General features: G+C 52.5%; 1 protein-coding gene across 1 annotated transcript in view; it reads left to right on the forward strand.

Moving 5' to 3' along the window:
* LOC122385239 (calsyntenin-1-like) overlaps positions 1 to 12,893 on the forward strand; it is a 128,463-nt gene that overhangs the window by 12,221 nt on the left and 103,349 nt on the right. The window lies entirely within an intron of this gene.

Here is a 12,893-nt window from a genome sequence, read left to right on the forward strand (position 1 = left end):
GCCGGCGTAGCTGTTGACGCTACCTGGACGAGGCCCTGCGACTGGCGCAGTTGATCGTTTGTGAGCACGTTGTGTACGCCAGGCGGCAGAATGGCCCCGACTAACGAGAGGATGGTGACCGGCTCCGGCCCGCGGGTCTTGGACGGTGGGCGAATGACGCGACGGAACAGGATGTTGGTGCACTGGAACGGTTGTTTGGTTTGGTAAATTTGCACTGGTGCATGAGATCAGCACACAAGTATTCAACTCTGTTGGATTGACGGAACGCGTGTTTTCTTGTGAATCATGTGTTTGTGTTTGTTGCATTGAACCAGCAAGACTGGTATGCGTTCTGACAATTGATTTCCCGTGTTCCTGGCGATGTATTTTTAGATGTTTATGGAGGTTTATAGACAGGATAACACACGTAGTGCAGCGACTGGTGTAAGACATTTCGCGGATATTTGTTGGTTTTTGTGTGCTTTACAACGGAGACATTTCAGCAAACCCCGTCATGCCTCGCCGTGATCTTCCGCCAATTCGTCTCGCTGCCAGCCCCTTCCGACCGTCCTGTCTCCGGGCCGGGCCGAATGCCATCCGATGACGTGCGATGGCTTTCCAAGTGGTCGTTTGGCCTCCAATGGTCGCCGCCGGACGGTCACGGAGCTGAACGGTCCGGCACGATGTCATCTGAGAGGCCGTCATCTGACCGCCGTCATCTAACTGCCGTCATATCGCCATTCGCCACCGTCTGGTCATCCAACCGAGGACTGATGGAAGCAATCGGCGCGGAATGTTTGAAATGAGTCGTGAGGCACATCGGTCGTCCCTTTCCATCTTGTGCTGTGGTGATTCCCTCCCCACGGCGCCCTGTCCCCGTCTTGGTCCTGCGGTGGGCCCCCGACCCGCGCCGCCATGATCCCTGTGGAGTGCGATGAGCCCTCACCCCACGCCCGTCTCGTCTTGTGGTAACCCCCTCCCCTCCTCGCCCGCATGGTTATTGGTTCCGTCCCGTCCCTGTCGCGGCCATGCGGTATTCCCCTCCCCTCCCCAGGTAACCTACCTGACCAGGTGCGATGCGGACGCGGAGCGGGCCCACCGAGGTACGCGATGGGCCGGGAAGGATGGACATTGGACAGGGTACGGGGACCTCTGTATACAGTGGGACCGGCCTCCCGCGGCGGTGGGGTGCGCTCTGAGGCCGTTTTTGTACAGACTACCGACCTTGCTGAGGCGCCAGGCCGGGTTCGGTCGGTCGGCCGAGACGGCTGCTCCTGACCGGTGACTCACCACACCTCACCTGACTACGGCGGCTGGCGTGGCGCCCGACGACCCCCGTGCCTCCGCCTGGGGCTGCCCCGCCCGTGGGCGGCGGCGGTGGCGGCGGCTCGGAGAGGTTACCGCTCGTCTCCTCCCGGCACGTACCGGCGGCCGCCGCCGTGCCGTACCCGATTATTGGCCGGCGGGCGTGATTTATGACACCGGCCAGCACGCCGACTGCTGCCGTACTGCAATGGCACCGGCCGAGGCAGTGGGGAATATTGGGATGGTAGCGTCCCGGGAGACACCGGAGATAGAAAGGCGGAACTGGGCGAGTCATGGGAAGGAAAGGAACAGCGGAAGTGGAGGAGGAAGAGGCTGACAAAGGGATTGTTGGAGAAGAGTGTGCTCAGGGGCACAATGCAAAGTGATGGCATGGAAAGCGGTCGGACGCATCGCACTCTTTAGAGACAGGTTTGTTAGCTGTTCTGCTCAACTTGGTTTGAACAGGAAACAGGTTCAAAATGAATTTTCTAAAACTTATGCGTTGCTGCCACTGCCAGACGGTTTTGGTATCAAAATATCGAAGCAAACAAAGGTCCACAGCTCGGGCGCGGAATGACACCATTCGCTGTGAAGCGGCTGGCTATATTTCAGGAGAATGGTCGATCATGACGTCATAGGATCACAATGCCCAGTATCCAGTGGCGTTTTAGGCGGCAGTTGGACGGCCTATCACAGCTGCTCCAGTGTGAATGAAGCTCGTATTGGCCAGCTGGATATCGCTCTAAAACTGTGGCATCACTCGCTGTCTCTACTAAGGGTATTGGTGGCTTGATGCATCTGACTTTCGCAGAAATTATCCCTAAATTGCTACCGTTGAGAGCTGCTGCGAGGAGCATGATAAATGTAGGAAGTATCATTAGAATATATGACCTTCTCCTCGGAAAATGACCAAATGAATGAAAATGATTATTTATTGATGAATTGATGATATTTCGGTCACAGACCTTCGTCTAAATCGAATTCGTTAAATCGTACAAGGCAAAAGTAGCGAGTGAAATGCGCAACAATTGTCGACTGCCTGTAGAAAGTGAAAAATTCAAAATTCGTTTGTCTCGTGGTCGTCATGCAGGGCTAACATCACATTTCGAGGTTCGCATCGCTTTCGATCGTATAAACGTATCGATATCAAATCGTACAACAATATCGAACAACAAAACATCAACAAAACATCTGATCATACACCCTAAAGATATCATGCACTTAAAAAGCAAAAATATAGCTACGCCCAAGGCCATCTATAGAAGGTACAGTCACTCTCCCGCCGACCAATCAGAGACAGATCCTGAGTGACGTCACCCCTGATGCTCGCAAGGGGTGCTCCATTCCTTTACAACGTAAAAATGACTAACTTCATTTGAAGATTGTTGGTGACACTTTACACATATCGCTCAACCGTTGATGTCATTGAAAAGTCCAACTAATTTTCTAGCGATAAAAAAGAGCAGCAATATGCTAAGAAATGGCCGGTTTTGAAGATATACACGATTTAAAAATCCTCTGCAGTTGCAGGAAAGCAACGTAAAAACGCATCGAGCTTATATTTTTACTATGAATAAATCATTTTTCAGTAAGTTTTTAGATATGGTATCGATTTAATCAACAACTTTATCACAATATTTTTATTACTTGTAACTTTATTTCAAAATAATATTTTCAAAAATGGCAACTGTTGGCAAGTAGCTTTGAAGCGATTGTGGCGCACCGCGCCATTGTTGTCCTGAGGCCCCCTTATGATGTCATCAAAAGTGGAGTGACATGGGCCTGGCTACGCCCTAAAAGGTACACATGAGCAGAAGTTCGGTACAAACAGATTGGCAAAAGCATATTCATCTAAATACATGCTTGCTGGCAAGAGGGCGAAGCGCCGGCAAGACGGTGCAGCGCCTAGACCCACAGCGGGCCTCGTGATGGATAGGTCAGGCGGCTGGCGGGGGGGGGGGGGGGGCGGCCGTCGCCGAGCAAAAGGTGTGCGTCATATATAGGTACACTGTACAACGTACATACATATAATGAGGTACACATACATGGTGAAATATCAAAAACCAGTAAAATATATATAACATACACATCAAATCTAAAAATACAAAAATACAATAAAGTCACACTACTCGCATGATAGGCCATGACGATCCCTGAATATTCAATGGATATTCAAATGGATTCCAGATTTCGATAGCGGTCATGGCCTATCATGCGAGTAGTGTGACTTTTTTGTATTTTTGTATTTTTAGATTTGATGTGTATGTTATATATATTTTACTGGTTTTTGATATTTCACCATGTATGTGTACCTCATTATATGTATGTACGTTGTACAGTGTAGGGGAGAGAGGTCATATTGCGCCACCTTAAGGATATCGGCCTATTGCGGCTAAAGTTGACCAGCTGTCATGCTTGATGATATCTCAAATTGTACCTCAGTTATTTTGGCATCAAATTACAACTCCTAATTTGTATCACACCCATAAAAGTTAACAAGAGAAAAGTTTTCCGACACACCTGCAAAGGGCGCATTTACGGACTACCCCATCAAAAAGCGCCCATGCCTCTCATGTAAAAGCGCCCTATTAAAAACAAAGGTTTGCCACCTAGCTAAGTAGCCTATTTGAACGTGTCAGCCCATTAACCATTTATGCTGTGAAGGCTAAGGTAATGGTAAGGTGAGCGCTCTAATAATCAAAGTGTTCAATGAAATGTGTCCCAACCACCAGATGCTGTTTCTCTGGGTTGAAGAATAGGGCGCAAATAGGGTGGGCGCAATTACGAATGGAACACATTTTTCATGAGCTTCAAATATGGCAAGGACAGCGAAGCCACGGTGGTGATAAACTTTCAAAACTACCATTAAACGAGCAATTAACAATGATTATTAGTTGAATCACTATCTCTAAGATAAACCATGACACTAGCAAAGGTCGAAATAGACTGTTTCGCGTAAGAAAATAGAGGAAATCACAAAAAATGGTCTGCGAGAAAGCTGAGACACCTCACCTGCCCCCGTGGACCGGAATAAGAGCGAGTTATTGGTGGTGAAGTAAATGCACACATTCGAGCATTCATTCGAATCGAATTTTGGACAGGAGGAAGGTGTGGCGCATTTAAGAACATGGCGCAATATGACCTCTCTCCCCTACCTATATATGACGCACACCTTTTGCTCGGCGACGGCCGCCCCCCCCCCCCGCCAGCCGCCTGACCTATCCATCACGAGGCCCGCTGTGGGTCTAGGCGCTGCACCGTCTTGCCGGCGCTTCGCCCTCTTGCCAGCAAGCATGTATTTAGATGAATATGCTTTTGCCAATCTGTTTGTACCGAACTTCTGCTCATGTGTACCTTTTAGGGCGTAGCTATATTTTTGCTTTTTAAGTGCATGATATCTTTAGGGTGTATGATCAGATGTTTTGTTGATGTTTTGTTGTTCGATATTGTTGTACGATTTGATATCGATACGTTTATACGATCGAAAGCGATGCGAACCTCGAAATGTGATGTTAGCCCTGCATGACGACCACGAGACAAACGAATTTTGAATTTTTCACTTTCTACAGGCAGTCGACAATTGTTGCGCATTTCACTCGCTACTTTTGCCTTGTACGATTTAACGAATTCGATTTAGACGAAGGTCTGTGACCGAAATATCATCAATTCATCAATAAATAATCATTTTCATTCATTTGGTCATTTTCCGAGGAGAAGGTCATATATTCTAATGATACTTCCTAAATTGCTACCCTTTGAATCCCAGAATAGTGTGAATTGCGATGAAAGCCAGGATTGGCAACGGAGAAAATGGATCATTAAACCACCCGAGCCGTTTAAGGCCAAGCTTGCGGTGGTTATTTTGTCTTGAAACTTTCATATTGTTGAATTTTCCACGAATACTATGCATTTATGTTTTTTTTCATGCTTAATCCTCTTAACAGGAATCTTCTCCGCAAATGTAGGTACCTAATTGTTTTCCAAATAATGATTATTACAGATCATGGAGCCCCTGAGCCGCTCGCTGTGGTAGTTGCACTTTATTTTGCTGAGTCAGCAGGATTTGCTTTTTTTGGCTACCTCACATTTCGACCATCCTTCATCTTTTTTTTCTCTCTCGTGCTGGTATTCTTAAAATAATCGATCGCTTTCTCTTCTCTATTCTACCTAACTCAAAGCGCGTAGGTTCCGAGTAGTCCTGGAGGCTCCGCCCTTACTTTGGCCTGTCAATTTATATCTGTCTTCTGGCCACCCTCATGCATAAACCCAGATCTGTGCCGCCTTGTGACAAGATCACACGGACCGCGGTTGTCACATGCAGATAGCACAAGTCGCCCATACTAATGTGCGCTGTGTTCGGTCACCGCACAGCGTTCCGGCTGACCGGTCCGACAAAAAAGCAGCGTCGCCACCGGCCGGCAGAGCTTGGATGGGTGTCGGCCGCAAAGATTACCCCCGAAACGGACCGTGAAATGGATTTTCCGCGGCGCCCTGTGTCCAGATGGAAAGCGGAGGTGGTGATCTCTCACGGAATGCCTGGTGTCGAGACGGGAACCGGTAGTGATCTACCAACCTACCAACACTTGATCCCTCTGTGCGGCCACGCTAGGGCGAGCACTGATCACCGGGGAGGGACGGGCAGGGGTAGCAGTGGGGTAGGGTGGGTGGGCTGCAGGTGGCTCATTGTGTGCCACTTCAGTGCTTCGCAGAGCTGCTGCAGCTGCGTCACCGCGCCATTCAATGTGACGTCATCAGCAGCAGCAGTGTGTACTGTGCAACCGGCTGTTTTTGAGGCGTGGGATCTGTTATGACCGAGTCTACTCGCTTGTTAGCTTTTCCTTGCTTACTTCTGTCCTAAGGACGAGGTTAGAGCTCACAGAATGTCCGGCTGCAAGGATGAGCACAACTTTATGAAATCAAAGATGTTTTTCAGTCGACCTAAATCAGCGGTATCAGCGTCCTTTCGTTTCCAGCCTTTACCTGGGTCAGAAGCCTCATAACCACCCGTGTCAAAATCCTCGTCCAGTCTCCACCAAAGCCCCCTGGCCTTTGATCGAGACGGACGTCGGACGGTCGGACGGGCTCGCCAGCCGTCCTGTGGCTTCACGGTTCGTCTGACTCCAGAGGGATTCTCCATTGTGCACCTCTCCACTGCGAGCCGATGGGTGTTCGAACCCCTCCCCTGCCGCTCGGCGCCACAGCCGCCGTCATTCTCAGCGACCCCGACCTCCGCCGCCGCCACTGCGTAATACCTACTGGATATTGAGGGACGAGCAGGCAGGGTCGGGGGAAGCACTGGGGCGCTCGAGTCCGCATGAAAATGAGGGGAAAGGCGCAGTAGTGAGGGATGCCCTTGCCAATGCGCTGAGGCAGACGCTACCGGAGAAAGTGACGGCCACAGGGTGAAAAAGGGACCGAAAAAGGGTCGTCGCGGTCCTACTGTGCATGGGAGGCCAACACGACCCGTGTTGTGGTTGCAGATCGGGCTAGGCGGTGAATGGAGCGGATAGTGATAGCTCCTACAGGAATTTAGGCGACCTGGCTACTTGGTAGATGTGCCAATGGGGCATATATAGCCGATGGCCACCTGGCGGCACCTGACGTGGGAGCTGGGAGCTGGACGAGTTTCTATCCCACATATGATAATGCTGTGTGTGCCAAACTCCCACGTTCTGTACACGTGGCCAGGTGGCCGCGCCATGCGTATCGATCGCTTCCAAGACGTCACGACTGTGTTTCATGCGTGCTACTATCAGCTCAAAGCCCCTTGTCGTAATATTCTTATTTGTTATAAGTACGCACCACAGATACATGCCTGCCGAGGCTCACAGCTCTAGGAGTGCTACCTGACCATTGTCTTCCCTCGCGCCTCCCTGCCACTGGAGCCTGACACCGTGCTTGTTCTGTTGCAGGTATGTTGCGGGATAATATCTCGCGAGGATCCGGCCATGGGCGTCCCTCGGTACAGGTACGGTGGGTAGCGTGGTGCCACGAATGTTCCCATTCTGCACGACCAGCTCTTGTTCTGATGAATTGATCTAGTGACGCAAGCTGTTCGGAAGACTGAGAACGCATTTCAAAGCGCTGATACTTCGCACACCAAGAGAAAACTTTCCCTTACACAGCGAGTGACCATTTCTTTGTTACATTCGTTAAAGGTATTACTGAACAGATTACATGTCGCTCAAGCGAATGGTGCTAAGTCTATCTTAGCTCGTGGCTGCTCCGTTAGGCATATGCTCTGGAAACAGGTTTCCGTTGTGGTATTAGGCAGTACCGTTTCAGGTTTCACAAACACTGATAACTTATGGATATTCCTTATTTGACGCTAACGATGAACCGTTTAGATTAAAGTGTCAAGGTACGAGGCTATCTTAAAAGCAAACTGTAACGCCCACTGTCACTTCATTTCGGGTGCAGTTCCTTCGTGCTTAGCCGGATCATCGCACGAGCAGTTCCATTTTTAACGGTTTTGCGACGAGGTGTTCATTTTCCCCGTTCGCACTGTCGCCTCCGATGCACCGCCTTCCACGCGATAGCAGCCACCACGGGGCGCAGGGGGCGGCATCGCAAGGGCGCCAATATCGCCGCCTTGCGACTCTCATGCGCCAATATCGTCGCTGAACGGCATTCCTGGCGCGCTGGGCCGCGATGGCGCTCCTCTATCGCGTGACGGTAAGGCGCCTCAACTCGCTCGGCCGGCTCGTTGGCATTCATGTGCGCCGCTTGTGACAAGCTTCAGTGCGGGGTGATTTGGCGGCCGGCAGATTGGCGCAATGTATCGCCGGCATACGGACCATGTCCGCGGGCGCGATAGCGGCTCGTTTTAGGGTCCTCTGGGACGGAGCGCCGAGCTTTGGAGCTCGCAGCGATGAAAGCTGGGGGCTCAGGGGGCTGGAGAAACCGCGAAGGCTTCGCCCAGACGGGAAGTGTACTGATTTGGCTTCGGGGAGTTCGATCCAGACGAGTTTGAAAATGGTCACCTGGGCGTTGGACTCTCAGCTTTGTCGGCGTGGTCAGCCAAGTATGCAAGTCGAACACTTTCTGATCTGGGGCTCGTTTGTTAATTGTTCTTTTCACGTTTTTGGCTGGGCCCATGCATTTTCCCGACGAGCTGGAATTGAAAATGTCTGTAAGTTATCGACCTTTCTGATCAGTGAAATGATGCAGAACCGCTTGCTGTAAATCACAGCGAACTTTATGACCCTGTCCCACGGAAGTCTTCTCTTCTCGAACAACATTCATCAACCGTTGCGATTGTACGGAATTTAGTAACACGTTTGATGCAGGATGCCGAACGCATGAAGTCCTTCAGTGCTATGTGACCATTACAATTTACGTGTACAGTCCAAACCTGTTGCGCGAATCACTTGCCTCTAGTCCACATGCATCGGTCTCATTATCCCCTGAGTCAGACCACGGCCTTCGTTCGACGTCCTTCCTGCGTGCCGTTCGGACTGTGTCAGGAATCCGGTTTCGGCTGATCCACTGACCTGTACGGCCGCCCCTGCCGTTTGTCTACCCGCGTGCCTCGACCCGCCCTCCGCCACCCCTGCGCTCCGCCGCCGCCGCGCGCCGACTCGTGGCGCCGGCTCGACGCTCGCTCGAGGCACGCTCGCGAGCCCTAGATCTGTATCGGAACGGTAGACTAGCGCTGTAATGGAACGGGACAGCGAGAGAAGGTGGGAGGTCATGTTTTGTCTTCGAGGATGCCTCAGAAACACCGCTCCGCCACGTGGTAGGGTGGGAGGCTGGGGGCGTGGACTGTGGGACGTAAACTGGACGGCACATTGTCACGGGGGATTTGTGGATTGTTCATATGCAAGGGGCATGATGTGGGACTGCATCCGTGGACGAACTACTGGCGTGTCCTGACGGATTTCGCGGGGTTAGCAGGTACGAGACTTTGGAGGACTTACAAAGTAAAAAGTCGACTGTCGTTGAAGCTCAACAGGATTTTGCGTCACCCATTCTTCCCGGCACGAAGCTGCTAAGGCTCACCACTAATGTGTGGCGGGTGGTATTCTTGCCTCTATTGGCGCGCGGTGCTAGCTTGACGTGCTGATGTCTTCAGTACGCCTTTTATGGCCTGCAACATCGCAGAACCTCTCTTCGCTGAATAGCACTCGACTCGACGTGCATGTCTAGCGGAATATATGGCCTTCTGAAGTCGTTTGCGCCGGCGCTATGACATGTAAGCACGGCCAATGATTTTAAATCGACACGAGGAGGCCCGGTACAGCTAATTCATTCTCATAGTTCGAACACAGATATGACCATCGGCCGGCTCGGTTTCCAAGACCTTGTTCAGCATTTCCAAATACCCTCCACTAATCGTCTTGTCTAAAAAGCAAGACACGTATTTCTGTGGAAAGCCCTGTGATGAATGGTAACAGCGTCACAACAAGGCGCCGGCGGCAGTCGCCACCGTTCCCTTTGAAGCGGGCGGCGCTAAGTGGCTGATGCTGTCCGCGCCCCATTGGGCTCCTTTCCGCCGGGTGGAGTACGGGCCGGCGGAGAGCGGGACGGAACCGGCCGCCGAGCCGCCGAGGCAGGGGGCGGGGACGCTCTCACAGACGCGCACGGGACCCATCTATCACAGCGCCAGGGCGGCGGCCGGCCGGGCCATATACGGCCGCCCATTGTAGTGGGCAGCGCCGGCTTCAGAGCGTCGCTGCTGAGGCCGTTACCTTTAGCGGCGACCGGACAGAGCGGCCGACCCGCTGGGAAGACGCTCTCCCCCTTATTCTCTCTCTTCTTCTTTCTCTCTTCTCTCTGCATCCTTCCTCCTCTCTCCACTATCTCTTATTCATTCTCTATACTTCTCCCTCTTTCTCTCGCCTTGGTTTATCAGTTTGTTGATTGTGGTTTGTTAGAGGCATCCACCCTCATTATTCTAACGTGAGCAGTGTTTTCGATGTTTCTTCCATCGTCCGACTCCCTCCTTTTATCGCCCCGCTTTGTCGTCTCGCTCGTCGCTCCTTTATTCCCACTGATCGCCTCAGAGCGTACCCAGTACTCTATTTGATTAGTCCGGGCCGCTTTCCTCTCGCAAAACGGCCATTCTCTGTCCGGCTTGCAGAGCCGTATGCATTTGGTTTCGCCAGCTTGCTGTTTCAGTCTAACCCTAGTTGGGAATGTCGGTGCCTTTGCAGCTTTGCGCCTGAGCGTGCAACCGACGGCGCTTCGATAGGACAGCGTGCGGCCTTGTCACTTCTAGGACAGTGCCAGTGGTTGAATGGGGTCACCGAGGCATCATTAGATATGCATTGTCTGTAAGTTACATCATGGTGTACGAAATTACGTCCTGGCGTTGTTTCGCTCCGCGTTCCACTGCTGTTTTACGCAACCAGTGGACACCGAACACTGAACACTATCTCTCCTTTTCTCTTCTTTAATCAAGTGTCATTCCTTATGCGGCGTCGCCATTCCTGGTATCGCTTCCCTGTCTCTGTATCACTTGCTGGCGAGGGATGATCCCCTCTCGGGTTTCTTGCTCCCCGCTGCGTCGGCCCCTCAGATCTGTGTCTCTGGGTGGATGCTGCCCGCGCGCCGCCATGCTACCTGTCCTTGTCCTCTAGTCTAGACGGGCGCGGCGGCGGCCGAGGGAGAGCTGGACCGGTTGCTGAGGCCGGGTTCCAGCGCCGGGCCCCCGGTTCTGACTGGCACCCTGTCTGCAAGTCAGCGCTGCTTAGAGGCCGTCTCGCCCTGTTTGGTGTCCGCATTTAACGTCACGCCAAGCTTCTTATTCTCTCTGCAGCTTATTCCTCCTTTGTTTAATTAAAACGTGGTTACGGACTGAAGGAAAGGTTAGCAGAGTCGAGATAGACCATAGTTGGTTTCTGAGATGTGACGGCATTTTCGTTGGTTGTGCGGGACAAATAAAATCTTAACTGCACGAAGGGTATCTCAATCCACCCCGTGCCTCTTTGTACACCAATCTTAAGCAGACGTGACCTCCCATACATTATCTCTGCGACCTCCTGTCTGGCCCATGGCTGACCTGATTCCGGCCATGGATGAGTCAGACGGGCTGCAGCAGCTCTCCCCCTCTCTCTCTCGTCCCCATGCCGTAGTGATATTCATCCTGCGCCCGGCCTCTGCCCTAATTGGGCGTCGGCTGCGTCCTCTGCATAGCGATTTGGCCAGACGCGCGCTCGGCGCCGACCAGCCGGCCTTCGGTGTGGCGACCGGCCAGACGGAACCTGCTTACTACGAACCGCCCACAGCGGCGCAGAACTGACCTAACCCCGCTGCTGGCGGCGGTCGGAGGTGGCCTGTCACTCGCGTGGACCGACCAAGGTCGTCAGACGCGCGTTACGCGACTGGAACTGCCCGGCCCGGTTTTTCGGATGCTCGGTTGGTTGTGGGCAGCGGGGAGGGTGGTTGAGATGATGATGACAGTTACGGCGAAGGTGGTTACTGTGATCCGACGCAGACGTTGAACCTAGTGATGACGGTGAAGCTATAAAAAATTGCCACTTATCACTTTGACAGCTCGGCAGAAACTTGTTCTTATACAATGGTGCGTTCCCAACGGGAAAAGGATATTCTTCCAGCTACAGGCATGTGTCATCGTATCAGCTGCTTATCAATCAAACTCGCAATAGACTCGTGTTGGGTGATGACTCTTAAGACTCTGTTGTGGAGCTTCCATCAATGCTCTGAAGTGAACACACACTGCATCAGTTGCTAGCTGTGTGCGCCGCGCCCCCTCTGGTGACCTTGTCCTCCTGGGGCCGGGTCGGTGCTGCCGGAGACCGGTCCAGGTAGCTGCGCTGCCGTCTGGCCACACGGCGGCAGGCCGAGCTGCGACCGGCTGCCGGCGCTGGCGACACCAAGGTCACAGCGCCAGCGCCCCAGACCCCAGGTGATGATAGCGGCGGCCGTGTGTGGTGTGGGGAGGCACCAGAGTGGAACCGGCCACGGGCGTGCCGTCCAGAGCAGGTGATGGCCAGACGCTCGCCGGGTCGTTCCAGGACATCAGCGGCCGTTCAATACGTGACTGCGGGCTATAGCAGCTGACACGTGACAGCCGTCAGTCTGTTGATGACAGCTGCCGGATGCCCCATGAAGACAGGACGGAACGCCCGAAAAGTGGCGGCCTTGGTAGGAGCCAGTCTGCACCAGGCAGCTGCATATAAGGACAGAAAATTGGCTGGCTGGATTCGTTGATGAGAAAATTCTCCCGAAAAGGCGGCCATTCAGCCGAATGCGGTTGCATAACCTTGGTGCTTCGTAATGATGCCTCAAAGCGCTGCGAAAATGAAATCATCAGACGTGGCAGCTCTCCCTGAGGGAGGTTGCGCTGCGGTCGGTCGTCTCACTTGTCCATGGCTCACTGCGGTTGTGTGAATGGAAATGACTTGTTTAGCCCCGTGCATAGCTGATGTCAGTAACCACAGCATCAAACTGAAACAAGCTTATCACTCGCCTCCAGTGGACCTTTTGTGGATGGATGTGGTCTTAATGCCCTTCAGATCCTCCCTCCGTCTCAGCTCTCGTGTCTCGTCTTTTTCTGTCAGCTCGTCTTTTGCTAGTGTTTTCTTCCCTTGCCAAGCCTCTCCCTCCGCTAAATTTCCCTCATCTGCGGGAGAGCTTGTGTAGGG

Source organism: Amphibalanus amphitrite, unplaced genomic scaffold (genome assembly GCF_019059575.1).
Source record: "Amphibalanus amphitrite isolate SeventyFive unplaced genomic scaffold, NRLGWU_Aamphi_draft 000212F_arrow, whole genome shotgun sequence".
In the NCBI taxonomy this organism is placed as follows: Eukaryota; Metazoa; Arthropoda; class Thecostraca; order Balanomorpha; family Balanidae; genus Amphibalanus; species Amphibalanus amphitrite.